Genomic DNA, 17,893 nt, shown 5'->3' on the forward strand with positions numbered 1-17,893 from the left:
CAAGGAAATGAATCCATTTCATCCAGAAATTCAATCAGTTCATCTACCCTTCAAATCTAAAGTGCCAGTGAGTTTGATTAACCTGATTCCCAAGCTGGAAGATCAGCCTGTTTGGCTTTGTTGCTGGCTGCCCCAGGAAGAATAATTTCACTGGAAAAAGGATGAGCAAGGCCACCAATCATGAAGGCAAAAACAGAGCAAAGGCTGAAAAAATAGGAGAAGGAGAATATCAGGTAACATTTTCATTGGGACTGAAACTTTAATTGGGAGGATAAGTGTTCATTACAGACTTTGTCCCTGGAATACTTTGGCTAAGAGATTCCAATGAGTGTTAAAATCATTACCGAATGGCCTCAATCTAAACAAACACCCACCTTTTCCATTTCACACTGAGATGAAATTACTTTGCTGTGTACTACTGAAAAAAACCTGGGGTTGTCAGTTTCTCCTTTCCCAGAGGGATTGTGAAAGCTTTTTCTCCATATCCCTCTGCTTTTCAAATTTAGATGTTAGTCTTCTGAAAAAGTTTTCTATCAAGCACTTAGACTAGTGCCTGACTTAAGTGACACCAGCATTTCTGCCCAATGCGAAGCTGATTTTCCATATGAGCACACACAGGGCCGTACCATCTGAGCAGAGGAAGCTCTGACAACCATCTAACTTAGGGGAAACACGAGCCCAGGGCTTTTTATAAACAAGAGTCATTGTGGAGCAGAAGCCAGTTTAGCTGGAGGGAAAAAAGCAGCAAGAATTGACAAAAAGGATGATAACCCAAAATTCAAGAAAGGAGTGGTTTCACTGGGAAAAATGTCCATCCTGTATTTTCAATTACTCTAGTTGTCTGGCTCATTCCTAATTGACAGATCAGGAAATGCAAAGGCTTTCTCCAGTCAGTCAGGTTCATTAGCATGCAGGAACCTGAGGCTTTGTGCCTTGAGCAACTTTTTATTATAAAGAAGATAAAAATGATGTATTGTATATTATATTCCATCAGCAGAGATCATGAAGATCATAATACATGAAATACAGCCTTGCCTTGCCCCACCTATCAATAGATAGATTATACGGTGCAGTTCCAGGGCTTCAACTTGTCTTCCTTTTGATTTTTTTTTTTTCAAGAAATGCACATAATGAAATCTGTAAAAAGCAAATCACTCAAAAGAGTGATTGGAAACAAATTAAAATGAGTAGTGTTTAAATAATTAACACCTGCCAAATGAGGAAAAGGGGCCTTATTGCTGATATTAAATCACATCCTTTAACGTCTGAAACAGATGACAGTAAGTAATTCCAAATAGTCAAGACAGGAAGCTAATTTTTAGTTCTTGGAAAGTTGAATGAGTTTCAATAAAGTTGACCAAAAAAGAAAAAAAAAAAAAAGAAGCTTCATTTTGATTTAGTTAGTTCTGCACAAAATTTGGACCTGCATTAAAACTTTTCTTTGGTTTAATATTATAAATGAACAGCTTTAAGTCATGGTTTAAAATATATTCATTATTCAGTAAGCTAATGATGTATGTTCCACCTGGTTGCCGTGGAATCTTGTAAGTAAAAATTGAGGGTAGTGTCTTGTTACTGAGAAAAAATATTAGTCTTGCCAAGTTTCCAGTCAATAAATATAACTCACAATAGTGCTGCCAGATAGGCAAATAAGGATGCCCCATGCCTGCCCACCCACCAGCAGTAGAAAACCCAAAAGAGGAGTATTATCCTAGTCTGGACCAAACTGAAAATTTAACAAGCACTGAGCAAATAATCCTTAGCTCTCTTAATGCATGAAGAAGAAAATGGCATAATACAGCTGCGTTTAAAGAGTAACTAATGAAAACTCCAGCAGCTCTGTGCATTCCTATCTCATATGGGGTTTTATGTCCAGTCATTGAACTAGACTTGAATGACAGTCTTCATGGCCAAAGGTTCCCTTCCATCTCGGGCCCTTGGACTGCAAGAGTCAGGAACCACGGTGAGGTCCTCATCTCAGAATCCACCACTTTGCCCAACACAGCATTCAAACTAGGCAACAGTATGATTGTCTGTGGTCATGTTTCATTTCTCATTTTGTTTTGTGGAGGGTGGCAGTTGAGGAAAATAAGAGATGATGATGACACTAGCTCCCCTTCACATTGATGTTATTAAACACTATTCATTTTAATTGGAGTTAGTGTTGAAACCACCCTCCTATAAATTAACGAGGTTCTCTGACAACTCAGATGCTTCATATTAAAACACTTTTGGAAAATAACTATTTTGGACCTTAAATGGTCACTTCAGATATCTTGGCTATTGAACAGGGTTTTCCCCAAAAAAACTGTACAGGGACATTATCTCCAACAAGAACTACCTGTTTGTAAAATACTAGAGCCTTATTAGAATCAGGACAATGACAACCTTTATTATATGAGTAGCAGTGAACTTGTTTTGCTGCACTTCTTTCAAACACAGCTTCATTATTAGAACATCTTTTGCAAAAAGTTATCGTCTGATCTAATTGAATGTTCCCCAGAAAATAAGTTGGTACTGGCTATCATATGATCAGAAATCATTTACTCTGGGGGAAAAAATGATGTGAGCTCCATCCTGTTTATTTTTTATTTCTTCTGTTGTAAAACCAAGACTCTTCAAATAATTACATTTTAACCATTTAGAGATTGTGTTCCTGGAAGGTAGGCCATAGAGCTCAAGGAATTGCTTCCAGTGGAAGGCTCCTCATTAACCACAGCATCTGAAGAGTTTATCCCCCCAAAGTACCCAAGCATGCCTTTTTTCCCCTATGAGGACAGGTTCACCAACACTATATAAATTGCTAGTACCACCTACTGGCAAAAAAACAGAACCAACCTAATAACTCCTACTCAAGCGTAGACAAGAAATGATATGCAAAGACAAGCCATCTTGATGTTTGATGGAATCCAAGCCAATCTAATCCCACAAAAATAGGTTTTTAAAATATAATTGTATCTTCATAAAAATATTTAAATCTGTCATATGTGAGGATCCATTACTATTCCCATAACACAGAGAAAAAGTGATGTACACTACCTGTTAAAATATTAAGTCAGAAAGGACTTTCATTCTAGCCTTCATTTTCATTTATCTTTAATAAATGTATTATTATTCATTATACACTATAAACCAGTGCCCATGTTGAACCTGAAATTTTGCTTTGGGACTTGTGAATATGTCAAAAAGCATGAGGTACCTGAAGTTATAAAATGTGGGGTTTTTCTTTCCATTTTCACCACAAAATGCACAAATTACATAATGTCTGCAATGACTTAGTTTTCTCATGTGTAAAGTGGGTATAATTACGTCTTCATAATCCACATAAAAGTTATAAGGTTACAATCACAAACTTGGAAATGGAAAAATAAATTTAAGAAAGAAGGATGAGGGAGAGAGGATGAAAGGGAGAGAAAGGGAAAGGGAGGGGAGGAAGAGGAAAGAAAGCAAAGAGAAAGGAGAGGAGGAGAGGAAGACAGGGTTGGGGAGGAGAATTGGCAGGGAGGGTGGAGAGAGGAGAGGAAAGGGGGAGACCTTCCCATCCATCCAAAGCGTTACATTGCATTTGAACAGTATGCTTCAGCAAATTAGAAATGATGGCAATTTTGATTAACTGAAACCAATTAAAACTAGCATGAGGGTTATTGTCTATTCACATAATTTCAGTTTCTAACATAGTGCTGTAATTTACAAGTTTCAAGTTTGTGATTCCAAGGATGACAAGCTCTAGAGTGGACAGTATGAGATGAGATGGCATCCCACTTAATTTATCATATTGCTGACTAATTATTCCATGAGAATTAGTCTTGCCAGCCTGCTCTTTTAGAGGGCAGAGAATTGGCATTGTTACAGCCTTCTGTTTAGCCTCAAGAAAGTCTAAGACAAGTTCAGTCACGGAGAGCAGACCCGCTATTTTTTCTTGATTAATAGCTTCAGATGAGTTGCTTCTTCCACACTGCTTTTCTTATGTTCAACACTCATGATTCCATCTTTGCTCCCTCATTCCATTCCAGGTTAACTCACATTGTAGCACGGTAGATAAAGCTTTGGAATTACATAAATTGGATTCAAGTCTCAGTTTTGCCACCTGCTAGCTGTGTGACTTACAATTCCTTCATCCCTTCATTGAACAAATATATATTGTGTACATATTATGAACACACAATGCTCCAGGAAAAGTCTGTGAAAGTGAGATAAAATTGCTGTCCCTGTGGAACTTACATACTGGTATGTTCCAATCAACACCAAAACCAGAAATGAGTGTTCAAAGAATGAAATCTGGGTAATTCACTTAGCTTGGTGCTTAAAACACAGCAAATGGTCAATCAATGGCAGTTTAAAAATTATGTCACCAAGGATGACAGCTCAAACGGGGAAGCTCTGTCTCTTCCCTCGTCCCTCTCGGAATAGCATCAAGGGATAAATAGCCATGACTTTCATTTGAAGTGACTGAGTCAATCATAGGATCAAAAAGAACAATTGCCATCTGGGGTAGAATTTGGGGTACACCTTCAACTCATCAGGCAGAAACCACCGGCCTTAAGCATCAAGCATACATGCACACAGGTTTCCTCAGGAAACTACCCTCTGGAGAGATGTAGTGAGAGGGCGTACAGCATAGAGGAACCAGCCAAGTATTGGAACCAGCCAATTCAGGCTTCATTATTAGCTTTATGACTTGAGCTAAATTTCATATTTTCTTTGAAATCTGGACTATGAACTGACCAATTGCATACCATTTTCTTTCTTTTTTTTTTTTTTAAATTTTTTTTAATTTCTATTTATTTATGATAGTCACAGAGAGAAAGAGAGAGAGAGAGGCAGAGACATAGGCAGAGGGAGAAGCAGGCTCCATGCACCGGGAGCCCGATGTGGGACTCGATCCCGGGTCTCCAGGATCGCGCCCTGGGCCAAAGGCAGGCACCAAACCGCTGCGCCACCCAGGGATCCCTGCATACCATTTTCTATTTTCTTTGCCTAAAATGCTCTCCTTGAATATTGGCTTGTCTTTCTCCTACACCGTTGAAATGTCTGCTCATCTTGGAGAACTTCCCTGATCAACTAACTAAAATAGCAGTCCCTCATGTCCCAGTCATCCTCTCTCTCTTCATCAGCTCTTCTTTATCTTCACAGCACGTCATGCCACATGGCATTACAGGCTTGATTATTTGTTTACAGCTCGCCTATCCACTCTAGAATATTAGCAAAGATTTTTGTCTTTCTGATCATAACTGAAACCCTGGTACCTACAACAGATCTTCATCCAAAGTGCTGCTCTGTAAATAATTGTTTCAAAAGTAAATAAATATATTTAAAATTGCCTCCAATTTCACTGGGGTCACATATCTAGTGAATTCCACTCTCTGGATGTTTTATTGGTTAGAAGAGTTTCTTGACCCCAAATTACATATCTTGGTCTGAATTCCAGCTTGTTTGCCCAACATTTCAAATGGCAGGCAATAAAATAAAATTTTAAAAATGTGTCAAATATTGCTCCTGGATTTTTAAATTGAGGTTCTTTTATTGGGGGACCTATAACCCCTAACACCTTAAGTGAGGAACACTAAAAATGGCAAGGAAAACTGTTTTACCATCTTTCCTTTGTTTTCCACACCAGTATTTCTCAAACTTTGGCCTGCTTCAGAACCACCTGGAAGGCTCATGAAAATGCAGATGGTTGGGCCCCAACCCCAGAGCATCCAGGTTCAGTAGTCTAGGGTGAAGTTCATTATTTTGCATTTCTAACAAGTTCCCACGTGAAGTTGAAGCTGATGGTCAGAAACTCCTTTTTGAGAATCGCAGCTGATTTTACAATGCAAAAACAAAACAAACCAAAAAACCTCTGCTATAGCCCTTTACACTTTCATCCTAACTTTGCCTTAGTTGACCCTATAAGAAAAGTAATGATTACATTTACTTACTCCCCGATTTAACAAACTTGAAAGTTATGTTCTGGGAGTGTGGGCAAGTTTTGTGTTTTAGTTCCATAATGAAATCTAGGCTTCAGCATCATTAACCAATCTGCTTCATAATGAAAATTAATTATTATGGTCATTAGACTAAATGGCTTCTGTCATCTGCAAAGACATAATTGGTACAGAAAATTGTTTCACAAGTATGAAATAATCAATCAGCAAAGGCTGGCTATACCCATGCTTTTTTTCCTCTCCTAGTTTCTAATGGACCAGCCCAGAAGTCACTTAAGAACAAGAAGGGGGTGCAGAGATGGCATGGGTTACTCCAACAAGGAGTGGGAGATGTGTGGCCTATGCATTCTAAATTATACAACATCATCTTTAAAGTGCACTTCTCACAATCCCAGGGGTAAGGCAAACCTTAGGGAGACTGAGATAGGGCTGGAGAAAAGCACTTTCTCCCTAAAGCACATTCTACAAAAATGGCACCCTTTAAACAAATTTAAAGTAATATAAGAACAGGACAGTAGGAAAGATGGTGGTAAAAAGTCAGTGAAGGAAGCAATGGGAAATATGCAGAAGTGAAATATGAGACATGAAACCATGAGATGCTTTGAGGACAAAGTCACAGGAGAACATCTATTTTATGCACTCACCAGTGTAGGTCCCACCTCCTCCACACATGCTAAGTTTGTTTCATCAGAAGACTGCACCTCTGAGGGGAGGTGGTCATCAATCCAGGAGAATTGCCAGAGGTAACTTGCTTGGCAATCAATGTCCTTCAAAGGTTCAAAACTGCTTTTTCCTTTTTATTGGGTTTTGAAACTTCACATACTTGAAATTAAGCTGTTTCCTTATCTGTCTGAATACACAAATTTACAAAGTTGTTTAACAAATATTTATTTAACAACTACTTCTTCAGGGTGTAAGATTTAAAAAGCACTTATTGGTAACTGGGATGGGGAAAGGGACAAGGTTATAAAAGAAATAGAAACCTTGTTCTCTACCCTTAAGAGTTCAAAATCTGGTTGGAGAGACAAAAATAAACAAAAGTAATTACATCAGAACAATACAAATTAACACATCTCCCAGTAAGAATATAAAAGCAATTTAATTAGAGAGGAAAATTTTCCTTATGGATTAGCAAGAGGCGATATCAAATGCAGACTCAGATGCATCTGTGGTATAGATAAATATTCCTATGAATGAGAGGCTGATTTTGACCCCAATATATGCACAAAACAAATGAATGTTGACATGTGCAAAGACGACTGGGATCATTTAAGCTGATAAATAAATTACTAAATTAAGCAGCCTCAATCAAGCATTGTTTGTAGGGCTACCATACTACCAAAATTTATCATGTTTGCTTTGAAAAAAAAGTTCCTCATGCAAAAATGCGGCTAATTGTACATTGTTCTAAATAATATCAGATGTAGAAGGTAGCAATTTAGGGAAGATTGCTCCTAAGATAACAATATTGAACAAACATATAATAATAATGGCCTATCATGAATTCAAAAACAGGGTCAGCTATTCTACGTATGCTTCTCTCCTCCACCCCCCCCTTCATTCCTCCCCACCAAGGGAGGGTGTAAGGAACCAGCACAAACTGAGCCCATGCACTTTCCATTTTGAGCCTACTTCTTCCCCTGATTGCAGTGTAAGCATTTGACTGCTTTTATTGCCTCATCAGTACCAACCAGAAAAGGACCTGAACACAGAGAGCCCTGTGAACACGCAAAGTCTAACAGTCTTCATTAAAATGAAGAAACTGACGCATCCATCTATCTCAGTGGGAGTTAGTTGCTTACATATATCTGAAGGATTTGGCTGAGTACAACATTTTTTTCCAATCCCCATTGTTCATAACAAGTCTTTTATCATCTTGAAGTCTGAATTAACATTTCTGTCTCTACCAGCTTAGTTGTTTTTCCATTTGGCAAACTCTAGGTTTTTCCTGTTGTCTTCCCTTTGGGGCATGAATTAGCATAGTTGTGCAATGTTTATTGTTTGTTATTCCTTTATTTTTTGATGTCATCCTTGAAGATGTCAAATTCTCTTCCCTGAGTTGTACTGGAAAAGCCAAAGATTTCCATGAAGGGGGGTTCGGGAAGATGAAATAGTTGATAGGAGCCTGGGGCTTTACTAGTGAAGCTGTTTTGTTTTAAGCATATTCAGCAAGCTGTTCTCTTAAGGGCTATTTCAGTAGATTTTTCCGCACACCCTATCCCACCACACACACACACACACACACACACACACACACAACATTGTTCCAACTGTAGAGTCAGGACAGCAGTTACAGATAAGAGAGTTCCACTTTATGGAGACAGTGAGCAATATAACTAGAAGTTCCTTCCTTGGAGTAAAACTGTCTTCCTGGTTTTATACCCCAGCACTGTTCCTTACCAGCTGTGACCTTGGACCTCTTATTCAACCACTCAGAGTTTGAGTTTTCGACTTTATGAAATAAGAGAAAAATTACCACCCAGGAATATTTTGAGCAATAAATAGTATATATAAAATGTTTAGCAGAATACCTGCTAAGCATATCACTAAGATACAAAAATATCAATATTCTAGCTTTTTAATGATTATGATAAGAATTTAGGAATCCGTATCAATTTTTGATTATCAAGGGGTAAATTATTCTGTCTGTAGATTATTCAGTAGCCAGATTCCTTTTCCCCACAACCCTCATTTCTCTATTCATACAAGCCATCTAATTTCTTATTCTGACAACCTCCCCTAGACTGTCAAAGGGACAGGAAGTAAAATCATTTCTAGTACTATTTCATAGCTCTAATACAGGTGCATTGGGAAAGCATTTGAATTAAAAAATGGGACATTAGCTATTAAAGATTCAATTATCTCTATTCTTCCTTCCCCCACTTGAGGAAAGTCAGCAGTAAGGGAAAAAAAGGTATTGCATTAAAGTGCTTTAGGAATGTCTTGGGGAAAATAAATATGCAATCTAAATGCAAGGTATCATTATATTATTATCACACTGCATTCATTTAATAAGAGATTAAAGTGTTCCGGTTCACAGCAACTAAACTTGCTTCAAACTTTCCCACGGTCTCTTTCATATTCTTCATATGTAGGAGGTTTCCATTTAGGACAATTGCTGCAATATGTTGATTTTAAACTAAGCCCCTTTTGGAGATTGGAAGTACCTTTAATCCAATCATAAAATTAACTGTTCACTTGTTTTCTCAGATTCATTTCTTCCCAAGCTAAAACAACCTCACCCTATCATATTAGGCCAACAACAAAGAGGATATAACTGCAGGCCCTTATTCCACTATATTCTAGGTTACATTTCCTGACTCTTCCTTCTAGAACTCCAAAAGGAAAGAGAGTTTGGGCAATCTCAGGGATGTTGAAAGTTCTGAAAAATCTGTATGGCAGTGTCTGTGTTATGGGTTGGCTTCTCTAAAAACAGACACTTAAGATGTTTAGGTTGTAAGATTTTTATCAGAGATCACACTTGGGCAGAGGGGGTGGGGTGGGGGGTCGGGACACTAGAAAGGAAATTAAAATAGAACAGCACCAACAACAAAAAGGCATGTGAAAATGAGGCAACTGTGGGAGAAACATGAAAGTAGAACAGAGAAAAGAAGCTATAGAAGGGAAAATAAATGCTATAAAGACTTATTCCCAAACAACTGATTGAATGTTGGAAAACTAATGTGGAAGAAAGCCAGAGGAAGGCATGACCTAATCTAACCATATGTAAAATGACTAGAGGGGCACGTGGGTGGCTCAGTAGGAAAAGTGTCCGACTCTTGGTTTAGGCTCAGGTCGTGATCTCAGAGGCATAGGATCAAGCCCCAGGTGGAGCTCCACACTCAGCACATGGGGTCTGCTTGAAGATTCTGTCCCTCTCTCTCTCCCCTCATGCACGTGTACTCTCTCTCTCTCTCTAAAAATAAATAAATATAAAATATTTTATAAGTAAATAAACAAAATGGCCAGAGACCAGGGTAAATGAAGGAACAAATAAGTTAATCAGTTAATTTATGTTAAATAGAAAGTTAGGGGATCCCTGGGTGGCGCAGTGGTTTGGCGCCTGCCTTTGGCCCAGGGTGCGATCCTGGAGACCTGGGATCGAATCCCACGTCGGGCTCCCGGAGCATGGAGCCTGCTTCTCCCTCTGCCTGTGTCTCTGCCTCTCTCTCTCTCTCTGTGACTATCATAAATAAATAAATAAATAAATAAATAAATAAATAAGAAAGTTAAATGACCAGAAAGCATGAATAAGTCCTTTACAAATTTTGACATAACCCCTTATTTTAGTTTCTATTAAGTACAGCAGGCATGGAAAATAAATAAAAATTACTATATAAAATTTAACATAAACCTACTCACAGTTCAATTTCATATTTCATGATACAGAATCATAAGGTATAATATAAGATTTTATTGGACAGAAGCAACAACAGAAGATGGCTCCAGCCCTGTACATGCTGACAGTCTTATTTTTAACAAAATGAAAATCACACAACCCATTAAGAAGAAAATGAAATAGGTTCTGACTCCTTGCTGATATAGACATATACAAAACTGACAAGGATATGCACTTCATATTTTACACCAGATCACAATGTTCTCAGTCTCGTTCTGCTATATATAACCCCACATCAACTCAGAGGCAGGCACAGAAGAGTGAAGCCAAGTAATGAAAACCTCTTAGGAGAAATAAACCCTAAAGTGACATATAAAAATGGGAAATACAAGTTGAGGAAATCTGTTGCTTTCCTAAAAGATACATGGGATATGAATTAACATATCAATAGCATTAAGGAGATAAGGGGTATAAAAATACCTTGAAATGTTTAAACAAAAAAAGGCTTATTAGAATATTGTAGTCTTTCGCCATTCCATCTAGTATATTTTCCCAATTCTTAATTGTTAGACAGTACTATGTTCTCAGTCCTCAGCTCTCTTTTCTCTCTTCAAAATCTTAAATTACCTTTAAAATAATCCTAAAATTCTGAGATTCGCTGCTGTGTAGCTTTCCCAAAAACATAATTTCAGAAGGAGTCTATTCATATGAAAGCCACATCTGGTGATATTGTTTAAATGATATTTCTCCTTTTTTGATTCTACAGCCATGATCAAATTCAGACCAATGTTACCTCTCCTATGGATTACTATGATAGCTACTCATGCCTGAGCCATGTCACACAGTGCTACTTCATCACTGTGCTTAAAGTACCCTCTTTTAAGGTTGTCCCCTGCTCAACTGTTCTTATTCTTCACCTTAGTCTACAAACTTGGGCTCCAGACTTAGGCCCTAGACTCCAAACTCCTCATAGGTATTCAAGAGCTTCCATTATCTGGCTCTGTCCACTATCCCACATTGTTAGTTGCTCTGGAAACAAAGCCTTTGTTCCAACCAGCTCAACAAGTCTCCATCCATCTAGTACCTTCTAAGCACACAAAAACTACTTTAACACTCTGAATAGTAGCACTGAAGCTTAATGATGTTAGGTGCTTTAAGCAAGGACAGGTTGTTTTTAAAAAGGTGGGAGAAGGATTCAAACTCAAGTCTTTCTCACTCCAAAGCTGCCCTTGCTGGTTCTTGAATTATTTTGCACCCAAAAGCTGGTAGTCTTAACCACTCTGCCCTGTCTTTCTTATCAACCAAAGCAAGTATAAATTGGGAGTAGCAACAAAGAGTCTATCTCCATTAATAACCACATTAGCAAAAAATAAATAAATAAATAAATAAATAACCACATTAGCCAAGACTTATACATGGTGCAATTTTCAAAGACAAGTACGTATTTAAAGATTGATGCCTCACTTAAATATATATACTAAAAATAGATGAAAGTATACTTAACTGAACCTAGCTCCTTGATGTAAAACAAAACAAAAATGAATGCATGAATCAAAGGCTTCCATGAAATCAGAAAACATTTCTATGAGCTAAAGAAGGCTTTCAAAAAGTAGCTCCTGGGAGGAAAAAAAAAACAAAATAGATATATAATTCCACACTTTTCTCCTCACAAAGACAATGGGCTAGAGTTTGGTCTCTCTTTCAAGCAAATATATGTGCTTATGAGTTTTTGTCAGTTTCATTCTCTCCTTATACTGAAATCAAAGCATATGAACAGCAGTTTCTCCTTTCTTGGTAGTGCTGAAGTTCCCAGAGCAGGGATCTATCCAAAGCCTATGTCTGTCATAGGTTGCAAAGTGGTGGCCTGAAGACTCAATCTGGCCTGCATGTGTGTGCCCTTGGCCCATGCAGTATTTTCCTTTAACTAAATTAATCTCCAACATTCAAAATTCAAGAAATATCACATGAAAATCCAGATTACTAGACTTAATTGGAAAATACAGAGATTTGGGTTCCCTAGGTGCACCTTCCTCTGAAATCATTAGCCACTCCCTCTAGTTGGGAGGCTGGTGTGGGGGTGGGCTCCATAACTCTATAGCCCATTTGGTTGATCCTACACTCAGGGCTCCTGTCTTGTCTTACAGGCATTTCACTCTCAAACCTCAGTTTTTAAAAGTGATCAGTGTCTTGGGAAGCATTTGTGGAGGGAGAGAGCACAATGAAGAATGCAGGAACAACAGAAATAGAAAATCAGAACATAATTCTAGGGGTTTTTTTGTTTTGCTTTGTTTTGTCTTCTGTTGCATTTGAAATAATTCACTGAAATGCTTTTCTGTGAAGATGAAAAGTGCATCACAGTTCTTTCACACTTCCTGCTCCCTTTTCTGTCTCATCTGCTACTCACAAAGTATACTAGAAGAAGAAAAGAAGAAGAAGAAGAAGAAGAAGAAGAAAAAGAAGAAGAAGAAGAAAAAGAAGAAGGAGGAGGAGAAGAAAGAAGAAGAAGAAGAAGAAGAAGAAGAAGAAGAAGAAGAAGAAGAAGAAGAAAAAGAAGAAGAAGAAGAAAAAGAAGAAGGAGGAGGAGAAGAAAGAAGAAGAAGAAGAAGAAGAAGAAGAAGAAGAAGAAGAAGAAGAAGAAGAAGAAGAAGAAGAAAAACTAAAAAGATAAGAGAACCATTTTAATTCCTTTTACTCACAACTCCCACCTCTGCTACCCTCCCCCAATCCTCCATTTAGGGTGCAATTATAGTTATGAGGTGTTCAACTCTAATAGTTACATTTTTAAAAGTCTGATATTTTAATAAGAACTCACAGAACAAACTAAAAGAACGTGATACAATCGTTTGAGAAAGCACTAGTTATAGGTATGAAGAGTAAGAAGGAAGAAATGGTAACCAAACAGAACACTGGGGATTGAACCAGGGAGTATTCTTAAAACTAAATAAAGTAACAGAGTCAAGATCTTTAGTTTTAATGATGTCTTTAGGAAGGATATTTTATTCTATATGTAGATTTTTAAATAAGCAGTCTCAGCAATTTCCAGGGGTTATTATGTCATTCCCTTCTATGCTGCTGAATAAAAGTAACCTGTGATTAAGTAGCAATCCATGATTTAAGGAACAGATAGAATTCATTGAACATTTTATAAGAGCATTTCTAGTGGCTTCTCACCTCTGAGGAGCTAGTTTCGATTTATACACTGTAATTAATCAGATAGCCAGAGCCAGAGAGAATTCATCAAAGAAAATGGAAACTTATTTTTGGGTAATTAGCTACTCTGGTGATTGATCAGATAGTTACTTCTTTATTTTTTCTGTTCACTGCCAATTCCAACTATATATTTTATCTTATTATCTAGGAATCTCCAAGTGGAAAATGCCTAATAATTTCTCAAGCCCTGCTTCAGTGTCAATGAAAAAGATAATAGAAGAAAAGCTCTTTGCAAAACTGGTTTTCAAACTTTTTATGTGGACTCCCTTTGAAATATTGGAATTCTATCCTGAATTTCCCATGGAAGTGACTCTGTCTGAAAATATAAGGATAGAACAGCAGAAAACATAATGAAGCACAGACTTATGAGATAATCAGGATTTTAAAGAGAAAAGTAGACTTTCTGGCTTGAAGTTAGGGCAATCCATTCAAAATCTTCTGGAGAAGAACAAAGAAGAAACTTACTAATTTGAAAATTATTGCCATTCTTTTTTATTCCAGAGCTACCACCAATTCATTAATGCCCCTTTTGAAAAATCTCTTAAATTTTTCATTTGGCAAACAGATTTTCTTCATTGCTTCATACTGATGGGGGTAAGGGGGAGTGATGTCTTCTTATGTATAAAGTAAACCATATGAATGTGTAAATTTAGACAAATGAGAAAATAAATGGGTGGTTATTATGCAAATAGCAAAAGCCAAATGGATATGTGAAATGTCTTAGACCACAGTGGCGCCTTCTCAAAGAAAAGTTCTCTTTGCCTTTGAGTTCCTCAACCCTTAAGAACCAAAATCAACTCAAGAGATCTAGCATTCAACTTTTAGCGTATTATTTATTTCACCTTCTTCTTAGTATAAAATAGACTTGACAGTCCTATATATATGGGCATCTATAGTGAAGAGGAAAGAATTAAGAAATAAGATTTTGCTCTAAAATAAATAAACTGAGTTTATGTAGTTTTTTGTTCAATTTCACCAAACAAACATGAAACTCGTAGTAGAAAAGTTCCTTGCACCTTTTGATAATGTTTAGGCTCAGCCACTCCTAGCATGCAAAATGCTTTTCAGCTATGGAATCATTTTCTTTGAAAATGATTTTTTGCAGTGATTAGATTCTCCAGGCATGGCAATCACTAAGTTTAAACTCTAAAAATTTGAAAGTTTTCTAAAAAACTCATATCCTTTTAAAATTGTAAACTAACCTGTCCTCTCCTTTCCTGGCTGCCTTGTCAGAGGAGAACTGCTCAGGCTGTTGGCATCAACATTGCAACAAAAGCTCCCTCAAGCCTGGAAGCCTAGGAGCCTGCGCTTCTCTCCTCTCTCTCCTCAAGTCTTGCTTCTTACCCATTGAAACTGTACTACTGATAGCCATTACTGACCTTTTAATAACCAAATCCAGAAGACTTTCCCCATTCATCACGATTGTACATCAAGGGTCTCTGCTCCAAATTATTGGTCTCACTTCTCTTCCAGCCCCTCTGGTAAGACCTGAGGTTTCAATACACCAATTTATATTACAATATATTGCAGCATATGCTAATATTTGGTATTTCCCCTCCATGACCATTTTTTCCAATCTCAACTACCTGTGACTTAAGCAATAAGTGGTTCTTTTAGCCAATGGGTACTTGTTACAATCCTCTACATCAAGGTAGGCGAGGTCTCAACCTCAAGCTCAGGAGATTCTCAAGGCCTTCCTTGTTTTCCCTCTCTGTTCCCCTACTCCCAGGCTTTTTAAGTTTCACATCTCTTCTCCCAAGCAAATCAGTAGAAGAGAAATCAGAGGCTAGAACCTATAGTGACATTTGGATCTATAGTCTCTGACCCAAACCATTCAACCAACTTCTTATGTGGGTCAATTTTATGGCTTTTACGGAGCTAAAAGACAACACAAATGTCTCCTGAACCTCATATATTCATCAGAGCATGTGATAAAATTATACCTCCAAATGTCTGGCAACCAGCCATGGAAATTGGTATCATCAGTTATTATCTGCCATTACTGCTTTCAGCTGTGGGCAAAGGGAATTAGGATTACAAGTATCATCCAAGGACAGCCAAGGCATTGACTCTTGGTTTCATCTCATGTTGTGATCTCCTGGACGTGGTCTCATAGCACAGTCTGCTTCAAATTCTCTCTCCCTCTCCCTCTGCTCCTTCCCACCTCCTGCTCATTCTCTCTCTCTCTCTCTCATAAATAAATAGAAAGAAAGAAGAAAGAAAGAAAGAAAGAAAGAAAGAAAGAAAGAAAGAAAGAAGAAAGAAAGAAAGAAGAAAGAAAGAAAGAAAGAAGAAAGAAAGAAGAAGAAAGAAAGAAAGAAAGAAAGAAAGAAAGAAAGAAAGAAAGAAAGAAAGAAAGAAAGAAAGAAAGAAAGAAAGAAAGAAAAAGTATCATTGAAGGGATAGGGGAAATCAAGACCAAAGTTCTTAAACATGCCTGTGCCACTGTTCAAGGTTATCTTTTGTTTGACCCTTTCAGATTTACTCTCTCATTTTCTCCAGCATGCTCTGTGCCAAAAGGCTGATCAGCATGGACCACATGAATGGGGCTACAGGGCTCCCTATTTTCTGATTGGGTTTGATCAATGGGACTCATGCCAGGATATTCAGACTGGGGAAAAAAACTAAAGTGGGCAGATTATTTTTCCAGTTCCCCCCTACAAAGTTTCTTGGATAGATGGTTCCTTCAGCACCACAGAACTTCAGTGGACTTCACTGATTTTTTTTCCTTCAGGATTCTAGTGACCCTTTCCTGCCTCACCCTTAGGGCCTAGTGTTGATAGGCCCTAAGTTTCTGTATTTCCTTTATGGCTCTCCTACACTCCACCCACATCTTTCTAAATGGTTCTGACCTAGATAAAACAAGATAAAAGTTATCCTAATTTTAGTGTGCCTTCTATTTTCATTCGGAAACTTGACCAACATTGCCAAAAAATAATCTATAGAGTTTTTGAACAAGACATATTCTAGGCCTTAAATGAATCAGAACACTTAGTGATGAAGCTTGGGAAACTATTTTCAACAAGATTTTTAGTTGATTTTTACTGTTTGTGAACCCCCGGTTTAAAGCAGAGATTGGCAAACAGTGCCCCACAGTCGAAATCCAACCTGCCCCTGTTTTGGTACAGCCTGTCAATTAATAATGGTCTTTAGATTTTTTAATGGTTTTTAAAAATCTAAATAATTTTATGGCGTGAAAATTGTATGAAATTCTGTCCATAAATCAAGTTTTATTAGAACATAGCCATGTTCAGGGACACCTGGGTGGCTCAGTGCTGAGCGTCTGCCTTCAGCTCAGGTTGTGATCCTGGGGGTCCTGGGATTGGGATCCTGGAATTGAGGCCCACATTGGGGTCCCCAAAGGGAACCTGCTTCTCCCTCTGCCTACATCTCTGCCTCTTTCTGTGTGTCTTTCATAAATAAATAAATAAAATCTTAAAAAAGAAAAAAAGAACATAGCCATGTTCATTTGTTTACATTTAGCTGTAGCTACTTTGGTACTATAATGGCAGTGTTAAGTAGCAACAACAGAGATCAGAGATCATGTGGCCCACAGAGCCTAAAATACTTACTGTCTGGCTCTTTACAGAAAATGTTTGCAGATTCCTGGAAAGACATATTCTCATTCTTGATCTCTTCTTGAGACAATTCCCTATTATCTCTTCGGACAGAAGACCAAGCTAACTTCTCAAGTCATATAGGCTACTGATAATACAAAGTAATGTTGTCCTATGCATTTGGAATGACAACTCTAGCTTTTATGTGGTTGTGGATATATTTATTCATATGGATATTTACATGAGTACATATGGTATTTTAAATATTCAAACCAGAGCTAATGAACACTATAATTTTATACTTCTAAGCATCCAGACTTAGAATCCCTGTTCCACTACTTATTTATTGTACAACTTTGGGAAGTTACTGTTTTCACATTTATGTAATTTAAGATCTGTCCCCTAAATAGTTTTGAGAAAGAAAAGAGAACACTTTATGAAAAAGTGTAGCACAAGATCTTATTAGATTAACCATAGCTTTCATTCTTTTCCTCTACATCCATCCTACCTGCACCTTTACACACTAAAAAGTCAAGGGACAAGAACATATCCTTCACTGAGGACTTTCTCCAGTGAACTGAAAGTTTCTAGCTTATTTGGGAAAGCAAAACAGTCCTTAGAAATGCACTAAAGAGAAAATGAACATCACAGAGGTTTTTATCTTGTCTAACACAATAGCCCACACCCTGTGGGCACTCCATAAACACTAACTGAATTGGATTTTATTATGCTGTTAGACCACATCCAATTCCTTTGCTGCCTCCATCATCAGAAAAGGTTTAAAGTATATGGAAATAAACAGTTTACCCATTGGTCCATGCTTTGAAAGGAAAACTTGCATGTCACAGTTGAGACATTAT

At 37.6% G+C, this 17,893-nt stretch overlaps 1 long non-coding RNA gene across 1 annotated transcript; it reads right to left on the reverse strand.

Annotated features, from left to right (window-relative positions):
- Nucleotides 1–9,815, reverse strand: LOC140603381 (uncharacterized). Its single transcript, XR_012006356.1, has 3 exons — nucleotides 9,675–9,815; nucleotides 6,572–6,777; nucleotides 1–204 (listed from the first exon to the last, which is right to left on the reverse strand). It is a non-coding gene; the product is annotated as an uncharacterized lncRNA (long non-coding RNA).
- Nucleotides 9,816–17,893: the final 8,078 nt, after the last annotated feature.

This window comes from Canis lupus, chromosome 14 (assembly GCF_048164855.1).
Source record: "Canis lupus baileyi chromosome 14, mCanLup2.hap1, whole genome shotgun sequence".
In the NCBI taxonomy this organism is placed as follows: Eukaryota; Metazoa; Chordata; class Mammalia; order Carnivora; family Canidae; genus Canis; species Canis lupus.